This window comes from Rhipicephalus microplus, chromosome 1 (assembly GCF_043290135.1).
Source record: "Rhipicephalus microplus isolate Deutch F79 chromosome 1, USDA_Rmic, whole genome shotgun sequence".
NCBI classification, from domain to species: domain Eukaryota; kingdom Metazoa; phylum Arthropoda; class Arachnida; order Ixodida; family Ixodidae; genus Rhipicephalus; species Rhipicephalus microplus.
Window position 1 is genome coordinate 268,268,919 of NC_134700.1, and position 20,934 is coordinate 268,289,852.

At 46.1% G+C, this 20,934-nt stretch overlaps 1 protein-coding gene across 2 annotated transcripts in view; it reads right to left on the reverse strand.

The window, feature by feature from the left end:
• LOC119164805 (uncharacterized) overlaps positions 1–20,934 on the reverse strand; it is a 127,154-nt gene that overhangs the window by 54,990 nt on the left and 51,230 nt on the right. Inside the window, exon 2 of one of the 2 annotated variants that reach the window (XM_075894287.1) lies at positions 20,463–20,538. The gene's annotated coding sequence lies outside the window, so the exon portion shown is untranslated. Of the gene's footprint in view, positions 1–5,488; positions 5,741–20,462; positions 20,539–20,934 lie in introns of those variants that run through there. The other variant, XM_075894291.1, reaches the window with a different exon arrangement.

Consider the following 20,934-nt stretch of genomic DNA (forward strand, 5'->3'; position numbering starts at 1 on the left):
CACAGAGCTCACAAAATGTACACCCATGAATTCAAACGAAGTACTGGTGGAGAACATTCGTGTTATAGAGAAAAAAATGATAACATAATATACGTTTTATTCAGACTAACTCAAAAATCGAGCTACATACTCGGAAGCAATGCGAGGTTGACACACGCGTACCACGCAACGTCAACGGAACGTCTTAGTTTATAGCTGCTTGACGTGAGTTGTGTGGAGTAAACGTTTTGTGCGGACACTATCACAAGAACACAGAGATGGTTCAAGCCTATCGCAAATGTCGCGCTTACACAATGGCAGAGATACCCAGACATCCTAAACACTTTTTATGACGATACACCATAAAGTACACCACAACCTAGTTATCTAGTTGTGTATGCATGAACGCACAAATAAACAAACTACTTTTCTAGTGCCTTCGCAGCCTTTGTATCCATTGTATTTTTGTCTGAACCGATCATCGCCTTTCGGCCACTTTAAAGTGCAATGAACGAAAACAAAGGAAGACGGGACTGACAGAATGCTCACTGCTAAAAACGTGAAACCTTCATTAGAGTTGTATTTCTTGCTCAAGTAAGGCACCGCACGCTTGCTAACGAGGCACTCTGAAACCAGCAGAGAAAAAGGGACAGGCAACACAAACTGCATACAATGCGCCCAAATTGTGTTAGAAAAATTGATTAACAAACAAATGTGAACAATGGGCGCATGATAACCACTTATCAGACTTCCAGGGGCATAGCTTGAAATTGTTTTTGGGTGGGAGGAAGGGGGAGGGAGAATGGTTGAACTACTATATTTTATTTATGTTTGTGCGCGTTTGTACGCGTGCGCGTATATATACGCAAGCGAAAAATCGATAGAGGCCTGAATCCCCTCCCCCTCAGCCTTCCCTTGGCTGCGCCTTTGAAGGCTTCGCAACAAAATGTTGCACGCGTTGTAAACAGTTAATCTGATCCGCCTTTTCCTCACTGCTGTTTACAGAGCCGCGCCGAGTTTCAAAAGCTAAGTCCTCCTATGGCTGAGCATTTCGACTGAACCTACAACATTCTTAAATAGGGCTTGTCCGGTGTGTTTCTACGATGGAGGCGGTAAGGCTGTAGGCCCGTGTGCTCAGATTTGGGTGCACGTTAAAGAACCCCAGGTGGACGAAATTTCCGGAGCCCTTCACTACGGCGTCTCTCATAACCATATGGTGGTTTTGCGACGTTAAACCCCACATATCAATCAATCAATCCAGTGTGTTTTGTCTTGTCGCCCTCCCATATATTGCGCTTCATCTCATTCAAAGATTCGATTCAACTGGGTTAGCAACCTAACTCCCTAAATATGGTATCTTATCGTATATTTCTCGTGCCATTACAGCACCCGTTCGGGACAGTTTTCGTTCCGTTTTTTTTGTTATTTGGCCTCTCTAGCGTTGCTACCTTGACTCGAACCAACCAGGCCAACCACGTGTCCTCGAACCGCTTGGACCGCACTCCTTTAAGATAAGTATATGTTGGAGCTTGCCTCGTAACCTTTTAACTAGATCAGTCCCAGCTCACAACTAGAGCTGTTACATCCGCAGACCCGGGCTAATCAAGTCTGTCATTCCTCTCTTCGGCGGCAGTCTCGTCACCGACCAGGTAATGCGGGCGCCGCATTTATGTTAGGAAGCCCCTTTTCGCAGCTAGACGAGCGAGGTGCTTTGTCTCCTTACGGTCGGCCGCCTCTGAAATCTAGCGAGTCTAAAAGGGCTCGTCGCGGCAATGAAACGCAAAAGAGCTCAGCTCGGTGAATCCGGCGCAAAGTGCTCGCATTTTCTCTACGTATACTGTGTTTACGGACTAGGAATTCTAGGTCGCCAGCCACGCGCTGCCGCGCATAGAGCGCGCTCGCGTGCTTTTATTACCGCCTTCGACCCGGACTTCTCGTCCTAAGTACGCCTGTATTAGGAAGAGCCGATTCGCGGACCTTTAAGGCTGCCTGCTCACTCCTATTTTCGAGCAACAACGCTCATTCTATCATAGCCCTTGATAACGTCTCTGGCATTTTTTTTTTCATTTACAGGATGCGAAACTAAGTAATGTATTTTATAAAGAACACATGAGATTATTTGAAGAAGTAATACAACAGACCAGGAGCACGAAGAAGTAATACAACAGACCAGGAGCACGAAGAAGTAATACAACAGACCAGGAGCACGCTAACTTACTTTGCTAAGTTTACGAAGCAGAAAAGAAAATTTTCAATCCGTGGTTAGTAGTGTTATAATAATAAGCAATAAGGCAGGGTAATTGCTGCTCATTAAGGAAAACTGACCGGATTCCAAAAGAAGGCAAACACGCGAAGGTAAGACAGAGAGTTAGGTGGGCCGACGAGATTAAAAAGTTCGCATGCATAGCGTAGCAGCAGGAAACACAAGACCGGGTTAATTGGTGGATCATGAGAGAAGCCCTTCTCCTGCAGTGGGCGTAGTCAGGCAGATGATTGATGGTGATGATAATTAATTAAGCAAAGGCCGATTCGAATCTTACTCGGAGGATAGCATCTTGACGTTTCAGAGCCCCGTGTCATGTATCAGAGCCCCGTACTATATCATTGAGTCAGTAACGTCTTACCGCTACCTTGGAGTACACATAACATCAGACTTAACTTGGTCTCTTCATATAAACTATATAATAAATAGCGCTACCCGAATGCTCGGACATCTCCGACGCAAGTTATTTCCCACCCCTGAATCACTCAAACTTATTCTTTACAAAACCTTAATCCGTTCCAAACTTGAGTATGCTTTTGCTGTATGGGATCTGTGTACTGCCAAGCTAATCGGTTCATTTAATCTTGTTCAAAATAACTCTACTCGATTCATTCTTCATAGCTACAGCCGAACTGCTAGTATCTCCTTCATGAAACTCAGTATGCCGCCACACGCCGTTATTTTTCTCGACTCTGCTGTTTTTTTCACAAAATTCACTTTACTCGGCTGCTGACTTGCAAGGCGCGGGTTCGAATCCCTGCTGCGGCGGCTGCATTTCCGATGGAGGCGGAAATGTTGTAGGCCCGTGTGCTCAGATTTGGGTGCACATTAAAGAACCCCAGGTGGTCTAAATTTCCGGAGCCCTCCACTACGGCGTCTCTCATAATCATATGGTGGTTTTGGGACGTTAAACCCCACATATCAATCAATCACAAAATTCACTTCTGTAACAGCCGTCCTCAGAATGACCTAATTGCTAAACCAGCATATCACTCATTTCGCATTGACCACTCCCACAAAGTTGCAATCATTTCCTGTCATACTGAACACTGTTATCATGGTTTCATTCGGCGCACCTCACAGGATTGGAAGCATCGCCGCCATTGAAGACCATCAACAGATCGAAACATTAGCTTACATTGTATGAATAGGAGCCGAAGAACTTGTATTTTACTGATTGTTTGCTGCCTTTCTTGTCTGCTTTTACCTATATTCTTTGCTCACTCTTCTCTGTAATGCCTTTGGTTTCGATGGTACTAACAAATGAAATGAAATGAAATGAAATAAGTTTAACTCCCGCATTGACAAACGCTCCTCTACTCGAATTTCGTCCTTCAATTCACAGAATTCAGCACTGCAACGTTGCTCGACTGAAAGTGACGTTGCGCTCTTTGAGAATTGCTGCAGGTTGTCACTGACATGCAGCGACTTGTTCTGCCTAGAGACGCCACTCTCATCGGCTTTCTCGAGACAAGGCCAAGCGTTGAGTGCAAGACGTAACAATTTGTTAGATTTATGAAAGCGGGTTGTCTTTAGCACGCCATTGCCAAAGCGTGCGAGAATATGCGCAAACATATTACAACAAGTGGAACGCAGGCTGGGAATGGTGAACGGACCACTAGAGCAATAAAGTACCTGGGCATACTGTATACTGACCGATTGGCACACAGTTTAAAAATTGTAGCCAAACGTCATGGTGTTGACGTTTTTTTTTGTCGACTGATAAGCTTGTGTTCACGGGTGCAAAAGTGCAAAAAGCATTGCCAAGCAAAGCAAAAGCAATAAAAGTGTTCCTGGAATCTGTGGAATATACCACAGCTTCCAAAATCCAGCATTCAAGGAGGGCATTGTATATCTAATTTCATTGTCATGTTGTAAAACTTACACATTGGCCAACGCGGAATATGCGTCAACATTCGTCTTCGGGAATACGAACGCTCATTATCGGAGACAAAACGGCACTCTCTCTCCTCTCATCGCCACGAATGCAGCGGCGCACCCGTCTTCGACAACAAAATCATTCGGTCGCATCATGAAAATCAGGTAGCAAGAGAAGTGATTGATGCCTTCCTCATTCGATGGAAAAACGAAAAGTGTGTCAGCATGCCGTCTCTTTCCCCGAGCGACGCAGAGGTTATGTATCTTGGCAGCACCTGCAGAAGATGATACCAATGTATATCTTTATCTGTGTTGTTTCTTGCCTTTGGTGTGTTTGGATGATTTGCTGCTTGGGGTTGTTTTTTTGTATTTTCTGTTACGTTGCACTTCACCTATATATATGTCATTTTTTCCAAAATAAATTTTAGTTATAAGACAGTGCCTGTCTGTGTTTCTTTTTGTTCTTCATCGTCGTCTCGCCCGCTGTGGTGGTGTAGTGGCTAAAGTACCCGGATGCTGACTCGCACGTAGCGGGATTAAATACCGGCAGCGGTGGCTGCATTTCCGATAGAGGCGGAAATGTTGTAGGCCTGTGTGCTCAGATTTGGGTGCACGTTAAATAATCCCAGGTGGTCGGAATTTCCGGATCTCTACACTACGGCGTCTCTCATAATCATATGGTGGTTTTGGGACGTTAAACCACACATATCAATCAATAATAAATCCATTCATTGTCGTCTCGTGCGCACTGTATCAAGCAAGATGCACGCCTAACAACTTGCTCAAGCTCACATTTCTACGAACTTTTCAACGCTTCAAAAGTATCATACGACGCGTTCAAATTAGCGACATAAATGCGTGCCTGGAACAAGTCTCACGTTCTTTCAGTCGCGAGGACACAAACTCCAGCTGAAATCTCAGCGTGCTCCTTTAATCCCTACAGATTCATGCTGCGAAGTATGGCCACCGGTCATCGGGAATGGGGTCTTATGCGCATACAATAAAGTTTCAACGCTGTTTTTGTCCTAAACGCGCAGCTATTAACTGGTATGAAACAGAGACACTGGTCGAAGAAAACATGCCCAATAGTTACCAGAAAACAAACGTATGACGAGCCATTCTCAGGCACCGATTGGCTCGCATCATGTCAGGCGAGTGTCGTTTCGAGAGTAAAGCTTTCCATCCTCTAAGAACTGATCCGATGCAAAAGGCGGCGAGATAAGTCCGCGCTCCTTGCTTGAGGCTCAAGGACCCTTGTTTTCTCTCGTAACATCACGTGCATATGAAGAGCGAGCTGACGAAACGAACGGACGCGAAACAACAACAACAAAATCATCGCAATGTCTCGAGAAATTCGAAGCCACTAACCTTGAGATTTGCTGCCGTGGCTAATCCCGGCCCGTTGGCGGCAGTTAATCCGGGCGAAACTGGAGAGTGCACGTGTGTGGTGCCTCGATAAAGACTAGCCGAGGAGCGGGGCTCTACGGGGGATTCCACGAAGGAGCTTCGCCGATGGGCAACGCACCCCTTGTCTGTCGCTATGGCCGCTCAACTCCCACGATGGTGCGCAGTTGGCCGCCGCGGACCACGCTCGTACACGGAGGCGTGCGCTCTCCTGCGGTGCGTGTGCACCGCCTCCGCTTGCGGCGAGAACAACGCTCAAAATAAGAAACTGCAAGATTGAGAACGCGCATGATGCAGTCCTCTTACCCGAAGCATTGCTATAACTCCTGCGCAATGGCACACCGCGTAAGCATGTCGGGGAAGGTAAAAGAAGAAAAGACGAGGCCGTTACGGTGAAAAGGGCGGGTGCCAGGCCAACGAGCTGATAGCGGAGGACTACAATGGAACTTTTTTTTTTACCGGTGAAAAACATTTCTTTCTCTCATTTTTTTTCTTGTATGGATGAAAGATGTACTGTAACGGTACTCGTAGCTGCTAGTGAGTTGGCATCCACAAAATAGGGTAACCGCACTGCGCTAGTCTGTCTGGCTCATTCCACAGCAAGTTTTCTATGGGAAGAAGACCATAGTGGCTGACGAGCCACTGCATGGGAAGACAGTGGGGACAGGATGGTGAGAAAACGATCTGTTCTCTTTTTCGTTTTGTACGATTGCCGGAGCCCCCATTCTTGTGTTTCGTAGCAAAAGGGAAGAATGCGAGAGATACTCGTAGGGGTTAGATGGCAAGCCGTGCGTTTGGCATCTTGGCCGATTCATCACCGCTCGCAGTCTGCGCAGATGTAACACTCGAGTGAAAGAAATTCTCTCAGAGAGGAAAACAGAAGCAGCGAGAAAACGGGTTATGACGATGCTGGCCCTGTATAGAAGAGCAGCGAGAAACACGAGGAAGCGCCTTACTTTGGTGCCACATACGCTCCTCTAGTTTCTTTTTTTTCTCTCTAAGGCTTCGTAAGTAGAACAGCGGTGAACAAGGGCGGCCATTGAGGTGGCCGTTATGCCGGCGCGACCGACTCCTTTTGGGAAGCATGCGCTCACCGAGACCAAAGAAACCGCGCCGCGGAGAGTGGCGCCGCGCAAGGAATGTTCCACCCGCTCGCAGCCAACCTTGAAACATGCGTAGCCGTCGCCTCGTCTCGATTGTTCTCTTACGTCTACGGATAGGCGTGCCCACATAGCGGTTGTTGCCGTTCTTGTTTCTTGCGGCTGTAATGAATATGGATGGCGATCGGTTGGGTCATCACTCTTGCGCTGTCGGCGCGTCTGTACTGTCACCTGGTCATACGTGCGCACGATTCTGTACGTGACCGTGCGTCTGCATGTAGTGGCATGTGTTTTCGCGGTCTTTGGGGTCTTTCTGTCCCGCCTTGGCGGCGTACTATCGATACAAAACGTTATTGCAACGAAAAGTTACGCAATTCCCGCCCTTTCATGTGCCTCGTACCATAACTGAGAAATGCGGAGGAAAGTATTTTCATGACAAGGACGTACATCAGCAAAACGTATCATGCATTTTTACGAAGTGAGAAAAATTGCATAGGATACAGTGTCACACTGGGTACGCATATCCCCACTATTATCTTCTACTCAATGCGCCACGTCTGCGTCATTGCATTTACATGGTCTCATATCTTCATCACAGACCTGTGATGCCAAGCACCCACATAGCACGATCGTAGTAGCTTGTAATGTGAAAGTGACTTGTTACGTCTGTACTAACGACACTATTGTTATATCTTTGGCTTGACACAGTTTTACAATGGCCTCGGTACACGTGGGATTCTGAGAAACGGGGCTCATGGAGCGTATTTAAATGATCAAAGTAACATCTGGCCAATAAAAGAACACGTGTAGTTAAGGGACAAAATTAATTTTTGCCAACCGAACTTTTCCACCGTTCACGCACAGTTCCTTCGAGGAACATTTTTTTTTTGCGATGCTATCCCGTACAATGGGGCTGCCTCGTACGTGTAAATGATATAACTAAAATAATTATTGGTGAGCAGCTTGCATTGAAGTTTGGCAAAGCTGCAACCAACAGGGAGCTAGCTATTCGACGTAGAGCTTCAGTTCTTTTGGCGGGAACATGTCGCACGACCTGTTGTTACAAGGTTTTGGTGCGAACATCTCACGTGGCTGGGTTCTACGGGGTTGTAATGGGAACGTGACAAGTGACTAATTGCTACTTGACGTCACGTGATTTTGGTCACATGATTAGTTGATTGATTTATATGTGTGGTTTAACGTCCCAAAACCGCCGTTTCACTATGAGAGACGCCGTAGTGGAGGGCTCCGGAAATTTCGACCACCTGGGTTTATTTAACGTGCACCCAAATATGAGCACACGGCCTACAACATTTACGCCTCCATAGGAGATGCAGCTGCCGCAGCCGGGATTCGATCCCGTGACCTGCGGATCAGCAGCCGAGCACCTTAGCCACTAGATCACCGTGGCGTGGCGCACGTGATTTGTTTCTGTTCTGTTCTGTTCTGTTTTAACTGTTTTGCTGTGGAGAGGTTGAGGTGCCTATTGCCTCGGCTACTCCATATCACAAAGTTCTGCAGCGAAAAATAAAATAATCATACAGAACGGTACGCAAAAATTAACAATACGGAAAAGAAAGAAAAAAGAAAAAAAAAACATAATAGCACACTGAAACCATTTCAAATATGCCAATACACAGTTTTCTTCACGCAGTTCACACAGTCATAAACTACTTACACGCACACTTTACTACTCTAATGTCAGTATATACATGACCACACTTTACATAATACCTATCTCTGGCTGTCAGTCATAGGCGCTTGTCCAGTCCGGTCTCCACTAAAAAGTCTGTCAGGAAGATTATTGCCTTTTTTTGGAGATGCATCTCAGGCCATGGTCCAAGTAGTTTCTTTATTGTGAGGGGCCGTCTGTCCAAACTTGCTAATTTGTTCTTTAATTTTTCTCTTTCATTCGCGTATATAACGCACTCCAAAAGAATATGGCGAACATTTTCTTCTACATGACCACAATGGCATTCCGGTGAGTTGGATCGGTGTATCTTGTGCAGGAAGCTGTTTGTGTATGCTACTTCCAATCTAAGTTGGTGGATCAATGTCTCTAGGTGTCGTGGGAGGTCTGTCGCGATTAGTTTCGTGGTCATGTAAAGCTGCATTCACGCGCCGAATCGAATTGCGAATCGAGCCTGCTGATTCCGTACAACATTACCATACGCCAGTTATTACCGCGTTCCCGACTGGAATCTTCGGGGATTAATGCCGAAATCCTCGCTTGTAGCATGAATTCTTGTCCGTCGTGTGAATGCGCGCAGCAGAGATTCGAATGACGTCGCACGTCACGTGATTGATTCCTGCGCAATCCCGTCCATCGTGAAAATACAGTTTAAGCGGTTTTCAAGCTGAACTAAGAAGGAACTGCTAGGCAACACGAGGCTGTTGTTAGGCGACAACTCGTGTTGCTAGGTAGTTGCCAGGAAACACGAGGTTTTTCAGTCAATGCTTAAACAGCTCGACTGCCTATACGCTTGGCAGACCGTCTGGTAGTTGGGCTCCCTATCTGAACTCGCGTAACGTCGAGCCGGAATCACGGGGGCTGATTATCATTGATCATCGTGACAGCCTTAAAACCTAAAAAGAAGACGCATACGTCATGAGGAAGCAGTGTGTAAGGGGCAGACGCCGGACGTGCTGTGATACATGAAAGTTTTGTTGTAGGTGGCGCTATGAATCTCCCTCCTATTCTTAATCATTCGACGTGATTACAGTGGCAAAAGTACTCAAGCGTGAAGGAGAGCAAACCGAATTCACTGCAACAAAAAATCTGCCGATTGGCAAGAAGACGCAGGAAGTTACTGCTGACACTGCCTACGATACTGTTGACACTCGAAGGTTTTCAAAGCTTAGGCGTTCGTTTTTTTTACTCCGTCTCCTACGTGCGCATTGCTTTTAGTTTTACTTGTAGACCCCTTCGCGTGCAAAGTGAAGTCACAATAGCTGTGCACGTGTGCATTTCGAAACTCAGGGATAACTTTGAGGAAGCGGAAAGGAGCCTTCCCATACGAAGGCTTCAAGACAAAAAAGGCGACCTCGCACACACGCACACACACGCAACTAAAATAAAAAGGAAACACAAAATGCATGGTAAAAATCGCCCGAGGAGGGAGCTCAGAGTATCAAGAAGTAAGGGGTGAAAAAAAAAAGTTGCGGTGTGGCGCGAATACGAAAGTAGGCTGTGGGCTGCGCGAGTTAAATGTCGAGCACGTCGAAGTAAGGCGCCCTCGCACTTATACGTTTTGCTCCCAAACAAAGCGCCCTTCTAGGTACATACCTCGTGTCGAGTCTGCAGTTCTGAAACATTGTGAGAACAGACAACCAAGAGATAACCAGAAAATAACCAAGACGACCCCCATAAGTTCAAATAAGTTTTTTTTTAAATATTTCTGGCTGCCATTGAGTGACAGAGAATCACCCTGTCCGAATACGTGGTCCCTTGTAGGCGTTTGCCATGTTGGCGCCATTGTGCTTCAAGAAGACCGAGTGTGCATATGTCGAGCGAGAAGTGTCTTTCTCCTTCAGTCGTATACCTTGTATCATGTTCTTCCTTAGAAATAGGTCTTAGCACAGTGGCGAACGATGTTTCAGTTGTGCCGGCGATGCTGGATGAACGTGCCGTTGAATGAACGTGTGATGCTTGTGAAGATTTATTGGCAGGTGTATTTCTCTGTACCGTCAAAAAGCAGATAGAAGCCACAACTTTTTGTGTTAGGAGTTTCTGTCACGCCTATTTGTTTTTGTTAAACAAAGGGCATAGAAAAACGACTATCGGGATTCAAGTGATGAATTTCTTCCTCAGCGTTTACTCAGCATTTCCCACTTTAAGTCACCGTGCAACTGGTGCTATGTTATTCAGCATTGCATTTTGTTAATCAAAAGAAGTTGAATCGGCTGGCGTTAAAGTTATTAGGCTGCCCAAGTTACAAGCGTCGATCTGAAAGTGTAAAGCAATATATTTTTTTGTTTTGCTGGCACGTTCGATCAATATACTTCTTGAGTATGTCCAGCAGTAAGCAGCGTAATATTATTAAAGATATAATTTAATAAAGCTACCTCTGCTTGTGATTCTTAGAAAGTGGTCTATCATATGTCCGTTATCCTATTGTTTTGATTGCAATGACGCGTCAGGACACGTGTGACAGAAACTACTGTTAACTCTATACAAAAAGAGCAATATCGCTACCATTGTGCTCACGCAAATTTCCGTCGTCACCTTTCAGAACCGCAATATTCCGGGAAGTCCTTTTAGTGTGCAGTCTTCTCACTTTTATGCACTTGTGCATCTGGTCAGAAGTGAGGCTAGCCGCGAACGAGTTTATGACAAAAATGACGTAAAACCGAGCGATGTACATGGCTATGATGCCGATATCCTAACGTGCACATTGTCTATTATCCGCTTGCTTTTACCGGAAAGGACGCACGTCGCAGAAATTAATGCAAATTTCGACGGCGTTCACTCGAGTTATATGATTACTACAAAGGAGTGAATAATTTTCGTGGTAATCTTCTCCGGGCATGTGGTTAAGAGTTAACTTATCGCAAGTGCTGCAGCCACTGCCACTTTTGTCCGCCAATTAAGGCTCAGACGAAAAAAAAAATTCCTGGCGCTATTGTATATTCATGAGCCACAGGCGAAGGTGAGACCATTTTAGTCTCTGTCGCTTTGCTGCTCATCTCTGGTCGCTGATGCTGATGTCAGCGAGCGTGTCCGGAGCTTAACGAAGGCTGCAGGAAGCTTAGGCAAGGCTCGTCCGCTGATGGGAACCAGAGACGAGGTGCAGTTATTGTATCCTTCATGATAACAAGGTAGGTAGGAGCCTGCGTGGGCCGACCACAGCGTTCCGGAAGTGCGCTGTTATATGACTCGAGGCATACCCACGCCCATTTCGGCTCGCGTTATGCAGCTCATTGCTTGGGACACCTTATAATTGCTGACACTTGCGCCACGTTAGTATTGCAACAAAGCATCACTAGCTACCGAACTACAGCTAAGAGATCCCTATCCAGAAACTCTGTACTCATGGTTAATACTCGAAACTTAGTCGTGTGCACTCGGTGTTTATCACGTGGTCGATCTCGATGGTTTACTCAAGTCTTACTCAATGACTGGTTACGCCTGTTCATAAATATCAATTAGTGTTTGCCACCCGTGTGGTCCTTTCTTCATTTACAGTGGGCTAGAGGGGAGTACTTGGGCTTGCCCAATTTCTGTGACGCATTCAGGATAGGAGTTCTAGCGCACCTGAGACGAACTTTTTGAAGGGTCAAACTCAAGGTGATCCCAACGGAGAAGAAATTAGGAATTCAGAACTCTCCTGTTTTCTCTTGCAAATTATATTCAACGTGTTAATTTTCCAAAATTAAGCTCTCACTTTCTGTGTTTTTGTGATGAAGCCTGGCTTGTGATTATTCAGCTTTTCAATGATGATAATGTCGCCCTCTGGATTCATCGCCGTTACTACCCACCCCAGTGGCCTAGTAGTTGAGGCACTCGACAGCTGACCCGTAGGTTGAAGGATAGAATCGCGGCCGCGATGGCCGCATTTTCGATGGAGGCGAAAATGCTAGGGGCTTGATGTGTACTTAGATTTAGATGCACGTTGAAGAACCCTAGATGTTGAAAATTTCCGGAGCCCTCCAATATGAGGGGCCCTTCATTGTCATACCGTGGTTTTGGGACGTTAAACCCGAACGTTCATGATTACTCTTATCGTCATCGGTTAGACGTTTTATTAATCAATTGTTATATAAGTGTTTGTTATGATGTAAAAAAAAAGAGAAAGAAAGTAACATCCTCAGTGCTCCCGGAACTTTTACTGTACCTTTTTATGTGATAGAGAGCATCAAGTATGAGATGCTGATGGCTTGATGCTATCGTATTATCGCGAAGCGCCTGCTGCTCGCACATCCGGATGTGAAGATCATCGAAGTACGAGAAGTGAGTTTGGCCCTAAAAGCGATCCCCTTCATCACGTTCGCTTTCTCTCTCTATCTTTGTCTTTCCTTTTCGTCCCACTTCAACCTTGGCTTAGCGATAAGTAGGAGGCTAGATTGTATATTAAGGTTGACGCTTCAATTAATGTCTCATAATGATATCCTCTCCAACCACTGCTCTGCCCAACGGAGAGATGTATGCTATCGTGGATGCACTCCAGCATCGCGTCAGTGGTGGACGCTTTTGTTCGTGCGTTACGACATTATTTTCCTGCATCCCGGGGTGTAATGGTTTCGCCAGGCGAATCCACTTGTTCGCGACTTTGTTACGCGTAGAACAACGTTCCGAGCTGCAAGAGGAGGGCGGAAAAAATGGTTACAGCACTCTTTTCTTTTCATTTCAACATTCGCCAACAGTGCACGCCGTGAATGAATGATTGATATGTGGGGTTTAACGTCCCAAAACCACCATACGATTATGAGAGACGCCGTAGTGGAGGGCTCCGGAAATTTCGACCCCCTGGGGTTCTTTAACGTGCACCCAAATCTGAGTTCACAGGCCTACAACATTTCCGCCTCCATCGGAAATGCAGCCGCCGCAGCCGGGATTCGATCCCACGACCTGCGGGTCAGCAGCCGAATACCTTATCCACTATAGACCACCACGGTGGGGCGACGTCGTGAATGAGGCCTCCTGCGTACTTTTCGTGCTCCGCTTGAGTAACTGTGCCCGAAGTTCACTGGGGCCATGCGCCCTCTCCGCAGGGTTGACCAAATATGCAAATATCTTACCATGGGGGGGATCATCGACACTTTCAAAACATAATGTAGCACAAAAACGCGCTTCAAGCGGTGCATAGATTATGTCCGAGTAGATGACATTCATGACAGCCTTTCGTGATCATTGATGTCCAATCTGTCTAGTCATACTAAACTCGTTAACTTCACCTCGCTTAACATCGCTGAATTTAGAAAAGGAAGATCTGAAGATTTATGATGTCTCCTGACTACACCTGGGACGGGATTTTCAGTCTGTTTCTTCTTCTTCTTCTTTTTTACTTGCTGCCACATTCAGGTTATCTCAACGCATCGAGGTGCAAATGTGCCTATTGACACAAAACCACGAAGGACGAAGAATGTGCCCGCGTTGTGTTTATAGTCTTCTCGTTCATTAAATAACACCCCAGTGTCGGTGACATTGGCGCGGTACTTATGTTACACAGCGACCTCTGGCAAGTGAGTGATTGCTATAGTGGATAACCATCTGTACCCTATTTTCCCGCAAATCTGTGACTGCTTTCAACATGCGGTATAGCGTGAGCATTCAGTGGCATGCATTGTCGGCACGTGGCTATCACTGTCACATACGTTTCGTTGTTATTCTGCTGCGTAAACAAATGGTATAAAAGGAAAAGAAACGCTAGACCATTCGTCCATGCATTCGACGTGGCAATAGCGAAAACCATGGAAACGACTTCCACGTCGCAGAGCGTGAAGCCTAGGCCGTCTCGAGATGGCCGTGGTTGCTCTGCTTATACGTACCACTGCTGCTGCTGCGGCGGCAACATCAAGTGCGCGGCTGTGGTTGACGCAATAACGGCGCACAAGCAACGGAACTCAGCTCACGCCGAAGTGAACGCCGATCAGCGAGGCGAAAACCCCGCCCGCTTGCGATTATTGAGCACTTCGCCGAGCGGAAGTGGAAGTGTTTGGGCCGCCCTCCACTTACAGGCGTGCAGACGGTTTTGCGCATGGCATGAAGTTTCACATATACTCGCTGCGCATATCTATACCATCGAGGCACGATCAGTATGTGATGAGTGGTGCCTCCATTTCTTTTTTTTTTCTTTTCGTTTGCAGCTGTGGCCTCGAGCTAACCGCAGCGTCAGACCCTTTACGGAGAGTCGAACTTTCTTGCATCTTTCGGCATCTTGGCATCGAAAAACCATTCTTGCGCGGCACTCTCGTTGCAAACCATGACGTTTACTCTCCATTGTTTTCTAACGTATTGAACGAGAAATTCTTGAGAACTTCCTACAGAAGTGATCCGAAGCATCAGAGCGTTGCACTGACAGAGAATGTGAGTTTCATCTAGCTAAGGGAATTGTGTGACTCAATGCATGTTTTGTGGGCGTAGAAAAAAAAAACTACTAACCTTAACAGCCTAACACAACACTGTAATGAAGACGGCTTGTGCAACGACGATCCATATATCCCCGTCTGCCACTTTCTGCCCGTGGATTGCCTTTCCTCCTACATATGCAGGGAGTAAAGCCTGCTTATTGACGCACACTTGCTTCATTATTCTGCTGAATATATTCTCACCTTCTAAGGTTATTGGCGGATATTGATTGATTTAGTCCAGATGCCGCAGTTTATTTATTTATTTATTTTTGACACAGATTAATATTCTGTCTTGAGTGTTGTTGCGCAAAGTGTAAAACAGGCAAAACAGTTTTTAAACTGTCAATTAGTTTAATTTGCCTTGGTAGCATACAAGAAAAAAAAAAGCCACCCTGAATGACGTTCGCGCTACGCCTTCGCGAGTAGAAGGTAATAGCGTAATCGAGCCCCGTGCTTGCTGCCTTCTCAAATTCTAACCTGGATTCTGCTCTCGTAGGATGCCTCAACCATGCTGCAAAGAAGCAAACTTCTGTGTGCGTAACATTAGCTGATTCGAACTATGCTGGAATGCCTATACTACATACAGCTGAAGAAGTGTCCCCTTTGCCGTGAATCTTCCGTTCGTGGATCAGCGAGATACCCACTCTGCCTCCACAAGGAAACACGTCAGCTTACGCAGCTTTTGACCTTCTTGTTGATGTTTCTGCTGCTGTTGCTTATAAAGTATGCCTAGTGATTGAGCCTTTAAAAACTTCCACTCGTTGCACTCCGGCACAGTGTGGATTTTTAAGGTTAGCTTTGTCGCAGTGCCACGGCAATATGAGGTGCAGCATATTGTGACTCCGAAGGGACGCTGAGGGACACCGGTGTTGTGGGTGGGTGTTCAACGCCATGTAAATTGCCGTTTTCTACTTTCTTTTCAAGCATTTCATGGTACATTACCTCTAAGTATGGACACCAAACAGCCAGAATTCTTCGTTATAATCGATTACACAGCATGCGGGCATCGCTGTAAGCGGCTTATTTCACTATAGAAAACAATACAAATGTTCGCGGTGCAGCAGCTCCTCATCGTTACAACCGAAGTATTGTTAAAACCAGTGTCGTTATGAGTGCCTTGCCACGGTGGTCAAGTGACTAAGGTACGCGGCTGTTGACCCGCAGGTTGAAAGATCGAATCCCGGCTGTGGCGGCTGCATTCCCGATGGAGGCGGAAATGTTGTAGGCCCGCGTGTTCTGATTTGGGTGCACGTTAAAGAGCCCCAGGTGGTCGAAATTTCCGGAGTCCTCCACTATGGCGTCTCTCGTAATCATATGGTGGTTTCGGGACGTTAAACCCGACGTATCATGATCACCGTCATCGTTATGAATGGGTTCAACTCTAGTCTTTTGTTTTTATCCAAGCACTTTCGAGCAATAGTGTGGCTCTGTGATAGAACGGCTGCTGGCCACGTGGAACGGCTGAGTTTTACTTTATCACAAACCAAACACCTTTATTATCTACTTTATGTGCATGTTTCTGGAGTTTTAGTTCATGGACAACACCGATCTTTCCTTCACAAGCGATGACGCAGACATCGACAACGGCATTTCCGCGAAAAGAGCTCTTTAATGCTATCGCGTAAAATAAGCTACTACGAAAATGTGCCGAACTCACAGATATTACAGCTTGCGGTACGCGCAGGAGCCAGCGTCATGTAAAGCAAGCAGACTCGTACTTGAATGACGATGGCTCTTCTTTTCATATTTTTTTTCTTAACCTCACAGAAACAGGCCTTCTACTATTGAAACTTCATATGAGCGTGTACAACTCTAGCATCAGAAAGAAAATGCTCTCTCCAATGCGCGAAAAAAAAAAAGGTTAAGAAAGTGGCTAAAAGGATTGATATTTTATGTCCTGACGCAGAAGTGCCTTTCACTGCCAAGAATGAAATTTGATTTTTTTAACCTTATTTCGTATAGCCCATGTGAGTGAAAGTGCTGGTGTTGTCGCTCTCAGTATTTCCCATTATTTTGTCTTACAGCGAAAGCCAATATTAGATCAGAACACAGGCTACCTGCGGCGCCTTAGTTGTCCACCACCACCAGTGTGCAATATCGCAAGTAAACAAAAAAAAACACTAAGGCTACAATAGGATTTAAACCCGGTTCCGCTGCGTGCCAGCCCAGTATTCTACACCTGAGCCACGCCGGCGCTTACAACTCATTTCAACACTGGCCTTAGGCAGGCTTGATGTCGGGAAAGGAATCGAGCAAATATGAATAATAAAGCGTTTTAGAACATCATAGGAACAAGCAGTCGTCACACAATGCGAAGTACGGAAAAACATTGGTCATTCAACGATCCAACCCATTACAAAAGCTTGTTTTTGATTGTTTATTAACTGTGGTGCACACCCACTTCAGGCATAACTCTCCATCGTCGTCAGCCACTGCATGAAAAAAAAAAACTGCACAAACTTCCCAGCAAGTGTGTAGCGGATACTACGCTTCTGCGAAGAATGACGAAGGATAGCGTAGTGAATGCCGGCCTACTACACAGAAATTATGAGTATTTATGGCGTGGCGGGTACCCAGAAAGTGTGCTTGCAGTAGTTACCCAATAAGTGTTTAGAAGAGGCTCTGAAAGGTCACTCTTCCAGCTCTCGCTGTGAAAGTGCTGGGCACTCCGTGCAAGCTTTGCGTTTTTTTTTTCTATCACGAGCAGGGCCTGTGTAAACTTCATTTCATATAATATTTACTCACATACAACACCTAACCAAGAAACGAAATAAAGGTGCAATACCCACAGCACGAAACAGGCTGCGTTTATTGTTTCTGTACATGCCATTCGTCCTGCTCAACTGTAAATAACATGTTCATGTATGGTACAACGAGTACAGTCGGAATCCTACTAATTCAGAACGGTCAATAGGGCTACTTCTGCCACAGTTTTTCGCAAAGATATGTCGAAACTGACGCCGTAATGATAACAAACACAGTCGCGTTCGGTCGTTCAGCTATAACCCAAGCATAAACGTAAGCTTGTAGCTAACGCGATGTTTCAGGTACAAAAAGCGCCAGCATCCACAGGCACGCGCTCATACCGCTCTAGGCAAGCGTGGCTTGGACTTTACGAGTAGGAGTTCATCTTAACGTGCGTACACAACAAATATCAGTTCAATTCGGGCGACATCCCGGCTGCGGCGGCCGCATTTTAAGAGGAGGCGAAAACCCTTGAGGCCATGTGATTAGATTTTGGTACAAGGTAAGGAACCCACAGTTGGTGGAAGTGCACAAAGCCCTGGCATTCCTTATAATCATATCGTGGTTTTAGGGCGCTAAACCTTAGATACTATTGTACAATTCGGGTGAGTTTAATCACTCCGGACTAATTATTTCCTCTCTACTTGAGTTCTAAGTGGGTGTTTATGGAAAAGATGCATCTGTCGGCCGGAAATTTGCACCAGAGCAAACTTGAACATGCTCTGAAAGAGAAACGCGTGCTGCGGATTGAGAGGTCACTGGTTCGATGGGCTGTGATAAAACTTTCCCTTCTCGTTTTTTTTTTTGCAACCTGTTAGTATATGTTTAACGACTTCATATCCGTGACGGAAGTACGTCAGAGAAGCCGTGGTGTACCCCGGCATAAAACACTTCCGTGTTAAAAACTCACGGGGTCCCTTATTAAGACGACTCGAAGGCGAAAGGCATCTTCTTTTTACTCCCGGTTGATGTATCGATTCTCCTCTGACCCCTTCCAAAAGCTTCGTGCATGGTTATGCATAGCCTCTAAGATCGAAGGGACTGCAAAATTCCTGCGCCTCACATGGTTTTGCATTGCCTTCGTGATTGGCCGATGCACCTTTCACCAACCGGCGATGTCTTGAGATAGCGTCCTCGTGTGACTACACACGTTGGGAAGCCATGCTGGCTTCATTGGTATCACCGGTATTTTGAAGATTTGTGACGCTATGATGACGTCACACGGTGACGGCATCACGTGATTATTTCTTTTTTGCATAAGTATATTTTTCGCGTTTGATGAGGCAGCTAAGCCTATCTGCTTATCATCACATTTTGTCTATAGTGTGGAAAGTCACTCTGTTTTTGATCGAGAGAAACATTACCGCGTGCTTAATGTGTAAGCCGTATAAGCAGTCGCTGTTAAAATAAGCTTCCAGTAGCGAATTTACGCCTGCGTCGTTTTTCTCTTCTTTTTTTCTCTCTCTATGTTTCTCGTGGTGCATCCTTTTTTCGCATTTCAAATGAACCAATAACACCGAGCCTAACTGGATGTTTTGCTACGAAATTAGTACGATCCGCGCGAGTTTATTCGCGGTTGGCTAACCCTTTCTATTCGAGTTCCACCTCCGTGTTCATTGAAAAGCTGCATCGGCCTGGAGAATCCGATTGGGGACGCTTCGCTTGCCGGCCTTGTATACGCGTTCGAGCACTGCGAGTGTCGCGGAGCTGTTTCGAGTTCGCCGCGGTGCGAAATTCCCAACAGGCCGATGCGCACGAGTGCTCATCGAAGAGCTGCGTCGGCCTGTTGGGAATCTCGCACCGCGGCGGACTCGAAACAGCTCCGCGACACTGGCAGTGCTCGAACGCGTATACGGGACCGGAACGCGAAGCGTCCTCGCCCGTATTCTCCTTTTCGCATCCGCCTTCGCTCGCAGCGGGCGCAGCGAGGCGCATCCGTCAATGGAGCACGCGGGTAGACATAAACGTATCGCGGTGCTCATTGTCTCGAGTCCTAGTGACCCTGCAAAAGTTACTCTACGCTTCCGATGTGGGCTACGCGGTCACAGAGGCGGCGGCCCATGTTCCAACGCGGCCCTTTTCACTCGAAGCTTCTATGGAGACGGAGGCTCGAAAAGAAAGGTGTTCTCGGGACGCGCGGAGAGGTTGCGAAAAGCGGGAGGCACCGACTGCTAAACAGATTCGGCTTGGTCCGCCAGCAGCCGTTGTTTAAGAAGGCTGACCCGCTCGTCTCGTGTTTCGTCGGTTCGGCCACGGTGGCGTCAATGAAGGTGTACCGCTTTGTCGCAGGGGGGTTGCAAGTTGACGTCTTTATCGTCGCCCTTTGCATTGTGATGCGCTCCGAACTGACGGCCCGGGACTGATGCCTTCCGGAACGATTCTCTGAGTGGGGCAGTATAGGCGGCGCGCGGTCATCACAGGTTGAATATCTTCGACTAGCCGATATTGGGAGTATACAAGCGAATGAAGGCCACTGTCAGTCTGAAAAGGGACGAAAGGAATGGCTCAGTAAAGGCACTATTTTGGCGATTTGGTCATCTTGCCGTCAGTTCCTTCCTTATTTTTTTTGTGTTCGTGTGTGGGCGCTGTCTTAAGATGAAAGAATGGCTGCTTAGAGCCGAAGAAAAAGTTCTGCGGAATGTGGACACAAGGGGCGGTCAACGCGAAAGGAGAAGCCACGTGTTTTTTGATGATGGAATCACTTGCGCGTAGCATATCCAAGCCGCAGCAGTGTAAGCCGGATGTGACAATTGATTTTTTTTCAATAAAAAATTACTGTTGTAGTTGCTGGGACATAGAGAAAAATCTGTTGTAATCATTCCTGCCGTTACAAAGATCAGACGGATAGAATACAAAAATATACGTGATTAAGTATAGGTGGCCGTGCGTGAAAGTTACATGTTACAGTTACATGAAAGTTACAAGTTACATTAACTTGCTGTTTATCAAGGCTATAACTGGAAATCAGCCTGAAACTTATGAATAACACAAAGTGTCTCACGCAAGTGAAATGAGATCTTCACCTTTGAATTCGTGCTCTTGAATTTCTGGAAGTTCAGCAGGTCGTCATCCTGAATCGGTGGAGAATGTCTGTGTTATCTGCAAAAATAAGCGTTGATATATGGTTACGCTAGTTAATCACAAATTTTAGAAAACAGGCAGTCATCTTTTTGATATTTTGTTAATGAAGAACTTGACCACGTTCAAAGCTTTATGTAGAAACCCCTAAATGAGTTTAGCAGTTAAAGTGCAAACTATCCCGCTATTCAGTGGCAAGTGGTGTACTCTTTGAACTATGACACAATGTAGGTGGCGTACGAGAGTTCATGGAATGATTTAACTAGTGTAATATACTTTAGCTTGATGGCAGTCTGTGGAAAACAGCTGAAGACACAACGTACCGGAATTACTGGAATACTGCAACAATATGCAGAAAAACACTGATCATAGCATGAAAAACAACAGCTTCACATCAAAGGACTTTTTTTAACGCAA